Source organism: Papio anubis, chromosome 12, assembly GCF_008728515.1.
Source record: "Papio anubis isolate 15944 chromosome 12, Panubis1.0, whole genome shotgun sequence".
NCBI lineage: Eukaryota > Metazoa > Chordata > Mammalia > Primates > Cercopithecidae > Papio > Papio anubis.
Window position 1 is genome coordinate 105,683,550 of NC_044987.1, and position 7,503 is coordinate 105,691,052.

The following is a 7,503-nucleotide window of genomic DNA, read 5'->3' on the forward strand; positions in this document are numbered from 1 at the left end:
AGCAGAAAAATGTAACTGATCAAGAGGAAAAAAAAACCACAGAAGCAGACCCACAGATTATCCAAATGTAAAAGTAATCAGACAAGGACTTTAAAACAACTATCGTGGAAAATTTATGAAAATAGAGGAAAATAACAAAACGTGTGAAAAGGGAGAATTTTAATAGAGAATTTGAATTTACTCATTCATTTTTGAGATGGAGTCTCACTCTGTCACCCAGGCTGGAGTGCAGTGGTGCCATCTCAGCTCACTGCAACTTCCCCCTCCGGGTTCGAGTGATCCTCCTGCCTTAGCCTCCCGAGTAGCTGGGGCTACAGGTGTGCACCACCACACCCAGCTAATTTTTGTATTTTTAGTAGAGACGGTGTTTTGCCATGTTGCCCAGGCTGGTCTTGAACTCCTGACCTCAGATGATCCACCTGCCTTGGCCTCCAAGAATTGGAATTTATATAAAAGAATTAAATGAACATTCCAGACATGAAAAATAAAATACCTGAAATTAAGAGCTCATTAGATGGATTTAACAGCAGAGTATACCCTAAATTCAGTAGGATTCATGAATTTGAAAGATACATAGTAGAAAATAAGGAAAACTAAGCTAAGCTAAACTGTTCTTATGATCCAATAATCATACTCCTTAGTCTTTATGCAAATGAGTTTAAAAAAACTTTTGTCCACAAAAATACTCACAAATATTTACAGCAGCTTTGTTTATAATTGCCAACACTGGAAGCAACTAAGATGTCCTTCCAAAACTGGAAGCAACCAAGATGTGAATGAACAAAGTGTGATACATCTGTACAATGCAGTATTATTCAGTGATAAAAGGAAATGAGCCATCAAACCTTAAAAAGCCATGAATCTTAAATGCATACTGCTAAGTGAAAGGAGTTTGTCTGAAAAGGCTACGTACTGTGTGATTCCAAATATCTAAGATTCTGGAAAAAGCAAAGCAGTAGAGACAGTCAGAAGATCAGTGGCTGCCAGAGGATTGGGGATGGAGGAAAAGAGAGGGATGAATAGGTGGAGCATGGGGGAGTAAAACTATTCTGACATTAAAGTGGCAGATACATGAATGCATTTGCTAAAACCCACAGAAAAGCATGACACCTAATGTAAACCGTGTACTTAGTTGTTAACAATGTAACCATGTGAGTTCATCAGTGGTAACAAATGTACCACACTAATAAAAGATAATTAATAGAGAAAACTCTAGGGGTAGGGAATTCTGTACTTGCTCATTTTTTTTCTGTAAACCTAAAACTGCTCTAAAATATAGTACAATTTATTAATTTGTTTAAAACAAAAGTTAATAGAAACTATCGAAACCAAAGCACAGAGAGGAAAAAAGAAAACCGTGGGGGCTTCTGGCAGTATAGCTAAGAAATCCTAGATTCCAGCTAAATTAGAATAAACATGAAAAGTGGCCACAAATACCCTAGGTATGCTAGTGAGAAATTATCTGTATTTCTCCTCTGTTCTCTGTAGAAATTTCAATTTTCCCCATGCTGTCTTATCATCTAGCTGATATTATACTGAATCCCTACCTAGGAAAATGCAAAACAAATAATTAGCTCAGGAGCCAAACTCCTGCATAATTAATCTGTTACCACTCTATACATTTTTAATGCAAGGTTGAATTCACAAGATATAAATGAAATTCTCCAAGGACAAGAAAACAAAACAAAAGGGAAAAAACCCTGAAATCAGAACTTGAGGCAGTGAGCAGTAAAAGAATAGGAAATCAGTGGTCGCCTCTTGGGGATACTGGCAAAACCCACTGAAATCACTAGAGGGTAAGAGAACCAAGCCTGAGACTCCCGCACTGGGGTTAGAGCAGTGCCAGCCTGGTAGCAGCTCCAGGCTGGTGAAAGCAACAAAAGAAAGTCAGTATCTGAAGAAGAGCATCCCAGTGTAGCCCTCAGAATTAGCTTCCCCAGATTAAAATAAAACAAACAGGACTTCAAAATAAAAACACCAGCCCAGTGCAGTGGCTCACACCTGTAATTCCAGCACTTTGGGAGGCCAAGGCAGGTGGATTGCTTGAGCCCAGGAGTTCGAGAACAGCCATGGGCAACATAACAAGACCCCATCTCAAAGGAAATACAAAAATTAGCCAGGCACAGTGGTACCCACCTGGAGTTCCAGCTACTTGGGAGGCTGAGAGGTGGGAGGACTGCTTGAGCCCAAGAGGTCAAGGCTGCAGTGAGCCATGATTGTGCCACTGCACTCAGGCCTGGGCAACACAACATGACCCTGTCTCAAAAAATAAAATACCAAACAAAGAAGAAAAGTAAAGCGCTTTGAGTGATAGCCACCAGAAATACAATGGGTTTAGACTCCTAAGAATTTAAGATATTGGTATCATCAGATGTGGACCATAAAATACCAATGTATTACATAGTTATGTAAACTTTTAGCACTATATTTTAAAAATGAGCAAGTATTAAAAACTATTAGGACTGACCAAGCAGGTTTAAGTGAGAACCAAACAGACTTCCCCCTCCGGCCTCCCAAAAGACAGGGTCTTGCTCTGTCGCCTAGGTTGGAGTGCAGTGGTGCAATTGTAGCTCACTGCAGCCTCAACCTCCTGGACTCAAGTGATCCTCCTGCCTTAGCCTCCCAAGTAGCTGTGACTATAGGTGAGCACCATCACGTCTGGCCAATTTTTAATATTTTTGAAGAGATGGGAGTCTTACTTTGTTGCCCAGGCTGGTCTTGAAAACCCGGCCTCAAGGAATCTTCCCACCTTGGCCTCTCAAAGAGCGGGGATGACAGGCATGAGCCATTGTGCCTGAACCCAAATAGAACTCTTTAAAATGAAAAACATTTTAAATTAAAATTATAGTGAATGGTTTTAACAGCAGAAAAGACAGGAAAATTAGAGAAATGGAATATATATGTGAAGAAATGATGTGGCATGCAGCTTAGGGAGACAAGGATGGAAAGTATAAATGTAAGATTAAAAGACAGAATGGGCCAGGCACAGTGGCTCACACCTGTAATCCCAGCATGATTTGGGAGGCCGAGGTGGGTGGATCATTTAAGGTCAGGAGTTTGAGACCAGCCTGGCCAGCATGGTGAAACCCCATCTCTACTAAAAACAAATACAAAAATTAGCCAGGATGGTGGTGGGTGCCTGTTGTCCCAGCTACTCGGGAGGTTGAGGCAGGAGAATCGCTTGAACCCAGGAGGCAGAAGTTGCAGTGAGCTGAGATTGTGCCACTGCATTCCAGCCTGGGTGACAGAGCAAGACACTGTCTCAAAACAAACAAAAAAACAAAAAACAGAATGAAGACTTGACACTTGTAACTTGAGTCTCAGATAGAGACAATGGGATAATGCCTGATAAATTTTCAGAAATGACAAAAGGCATGAATTCATAGATATAGGAAGCATACTGTAAACCAGGTAGGATAAATAAAGAGTTCCACACTTGGACACCTTGGCATGAAACTGAGGAACACCAAGTCAAAAGATATCATAAAAGAGGCCAGAGATATATCACCTACCAAAAAAAGTGGCATACTGATTTCTGAAAACCAATAATGGAAGCCAGAAGTCAGTAATATGATCCAGTATTTCATTAACTTTAAGTTGCCATCAATGCTAAATCACACCACTATTTTACACAGCATCAGTAAAGAAAAAAAGTAATGTCAAACTATGATATGCACCAGAATATCTCAAATGTAAGAAGTAAAAGTATACAAGGAACTTGATAAACAGGTGGTAATTTATTTGATACAAAAATGTGTATAAGATAACAAAATTGTCTAACTTATGGGGTTTTAAAAATCAGAAGTTAGGCCAGGCACGGTGGCTCACACCTGTAATCCCAGCACTTTGGGAGGCAGGATTACAGGCAGGTGAGGTGGATGGATCACCTGAGGTCAGGAGTTTGAGACCAGCCTGGCCAAAATGGTGAAACCCCATCTCTACTAAAAGTACAATTAGACAGGCATGGTGGCACACACCTGTAATCCCAGCTACTCGGGAGGCTGAGGCAGGAGAATCGCTTGAACCCAGGAGGCGGAGGTTGCAGTGAGCCGAGATTGTGCCACAGCACTCTCGCTTTTGAGCGAGACTCCATCTCAAAAAAATAATAATAAAAATCAGAGGTTAGAATATTGGCCTACAATAGCATGTAAGTAGGGAAGGGTTGATCAGGCTTATGATGTTCCAAAGTCCATTATTATTAAAGAAGAGGTTATGACACCAGATAACTTTAGATTGTATTGAGTATGCATTGAAAAAGTTCAGGAGTAAACACAAGAAAAATATAAATAGAATGTAAAACTTTAAACCTAGTACAGAGGGAGAAATGGAATAATAACAATAATAAAACCAAACAGTCAATCAAGAAGTAATGGAAAAAACACATGAAATTCTCTTTTGTACAAATAGTACAAAATAACATGATAGAAGTCTTCATGTTTTAAGAATTATAATAAATGTAAATGTAAATGTATAAACTTGTCTACTAAAGGGTAGAGATGGCCAAATGAAAAACCAAAATCCAGGTTTATTTGACTTACAAGAGACAAAACTAAACATCAACACGTGGGAAGATAGGAGATAAAAGGATTGAAAGATATACGCTAAATACCAACCCAAGTTATATTGAGATCACAGAAAACAGATTTTTTTTTTTTTTTTTTTCTAAGGCAAAAAGCATCAGCAATAAGGAAGTCACTACATAACAAGAAGAGTTCAACTCACCAGGACAACACAAGAATTCTAAACTTCATTCACTCAATAGAATGTACAAAGTTAAAACTGATAAAGCAGGGGAAATTGGCAAATCTACCATTATAGTAAGATAATTCAAAATACCTTTACCAATTATTAATAGGTCAGACAAAAGTTAGTAAAGATATGAAAGATTTGAACAACACAATTAACAAGCATTGCCACATATGTAGAAAACAACAATTAGAGGCCAGGTGCCTTGGCTTACGCCTGTAATCCCAACACTTTGGGAGGCCCAGGCCAGAGGATCATTTAAGCCTAGGAGTTCCAGACCAGCTTGGGCAACACACCCAGCTACTCAGGAGGCTGAGGTGGGAGGATTGCTTGAGCCCAGGAGGTTGAGGCTGCAGTGAGCCAAGACCATGCCATTGTACATGCCTAGGGGACAGAGTGAGACCAGTCTCAAAAAATAAAGAAAAAATAAAAATAACGAAAAATAAAGAAAACTAAGAACAATTAGGAAGCATATGTGAAACACTTAAAAAACTGGCATACCATGGGCGGGTGCAGTGGCTCATGCCTGTACTCCCACCAGTTTGGGAGGCCAAGGTGGGCGAATCATGAAGTCAGGAGTTCGAGACCAGCTGGCCAATATGGTGAAACCCTGTCTCTACAAAAAATATAAAAAATTAGCTGAGAGTAATGGCGGGTGCCTGTAATTCCAGCTACTCAGGAGGCTGAGGCAGGAGAATCACTTGAACCCAGGAGGAGGCTTGCAGTGAGCTGAGATCGTGCCACTGCACTCCAGCCTGGTGACAGAGTGAGACTCTGTCAAAAAAAAAAAAAAAGAAGAAAAGCATGAGAGAGAGGGAGGAGGAGGGAGGGAGGGAGAGAGAGAGAGAGAGAAAGAGAAACAAACAAACAAACAAACAATAAAAAAAAGTGGCCATACCTGGACATAAAAAATTTCTAGCTAGGTGTAGTGACTCATGCCTGGAATCTTAGCTACTTGGGAGGCTGAGGCAGGATTCCAGGAGGCAGGTGTTCAAGATCAGACTGGGCAGCATACTGAGACCACCATCTTTAAAAATAAAAATTAAAAAGCCAGTGCCTATAGTCCTAGCTACTCAAGAGGTTGAAGAGGGAGGATCACTTGCAAGAGCCCAGGAGTTCAAGGCTGCAGTGAGCCATGGTCACGCCACCACACTCCAGCCTAGGCAACAGAGGGAGACCCTGACACTAAACAAACAAAACCTCTAGTAGGTCATACAATTTACATTTGTGTTTCCTACGGCTGCTGGAACAAATTACCACAAACTCAGTGGTTTAAAACAACGGAAATTTATTCTCACAGTTCCCTGGAGGCCAGAAGCAAGTCCAAAATGAGACATTGCACCAAAATCAAATTGCTGGTGGATGCTTCATCCCTCCAGAATTTAGGAGAAAAATTCACCCTTTGATCATTCCCCCCTTTTGGCCACTGATATTCCTTTGGTTTGTGGCCGCATCACCCAATCCTCTGCCTTCAAGGATCATACTTGCCTCTCCTCTTCTGTCTGCAATCTCCTGCTCTGATTAAAGATAATTTTGTGATTGCATTTAGGACTCTAATGATAATTCAAGAAAATGTCCCTCTCAAGATCTCCAATTTAATTACATCTGCAAAGGGCCGCTGCAGCTCAAGCCTGCAATCCCAGCACTTTTAGGGAGCTGAGACGGGCGGATCACGAGGTCAGGAGATCATACCATCCTGGCTAACATGGTGAAACCTGCCTCTACCAAAACACAAAACTAGCCGGCGAGGTGGCAGGGCGCCTGTAGTCCCAGCTACCGGGAGGCTGAGGCAGGAGAATGGGCGTGAAACCCGGGAGGCATGGAGCTTGCAGTGAGCTGAGATCCGCCACTGCACTCCAGCCTGGGTGCACAGAGAGCTGGTGACTCCGCCCCAAAAAAAAAAAAAAAAAAATTACATCTGCAAAGACCTCATTTCCATGTAAGGTAATATAGGGTTCATGGATTAGGACCTGATGTCTTGGGGGCCATTATTCAGCCTACTGCAACATATATTTATATACTTGTGCCTGGATGAGTTCTCAGTACACTAAATGTCTTAACTTCCTCTCAAACAATATACGACATTATTTCCATTTTTCAGATGGCAAAGCTGAGGCAGAGAAAGGTTATAATAATTTGCCCAAACTTTATCATACTCACATGTTCTTTGACCACATGCAACTAGTTAGAACCAACAACAAAAGCTTTTTTTAAATTTTCTATTCTGAAATGATTCCAGATTTACAGTAAATCTGCAAAACAGTACAAAGTATTCATATACCTCCACTTAGATTTTGCAAAGGTTAACATCTTACCCCATTTACTCTACCATTTTCTCTCTATAATTTTTCCAAAACGTTTTGTGATTCAGTTGCATATACAATATTGTTAACCCTAAATGCTCCAGTGTCTATTTCCTAAAAATCAAGGACTTTTTCAAGTAACCATGACGTTATTTTCAAAATCAGGAAGTCACACTGATATAATGCTATTAATAATTTACAGACCTTACTCAAATTTTACCTATTGTCTCAAAAATGTCCGAAAGAACAAAAGTTTAAAAAATGCTTTCTTGACCAGGATCCAATCCAGAAACACGTGCTGCAGGTACTTGTCACGTCCCTTTAGTCTCCTGAAATTTTCGACAAGTATAGGCTGGTAATTTTGTAGGATATTCCTCATTTTAGCTTTTTCTGATATTTCTCTCTACTATGTTCATGTTATGCATTTTTGGCAGGAATATCACATAATTAATGT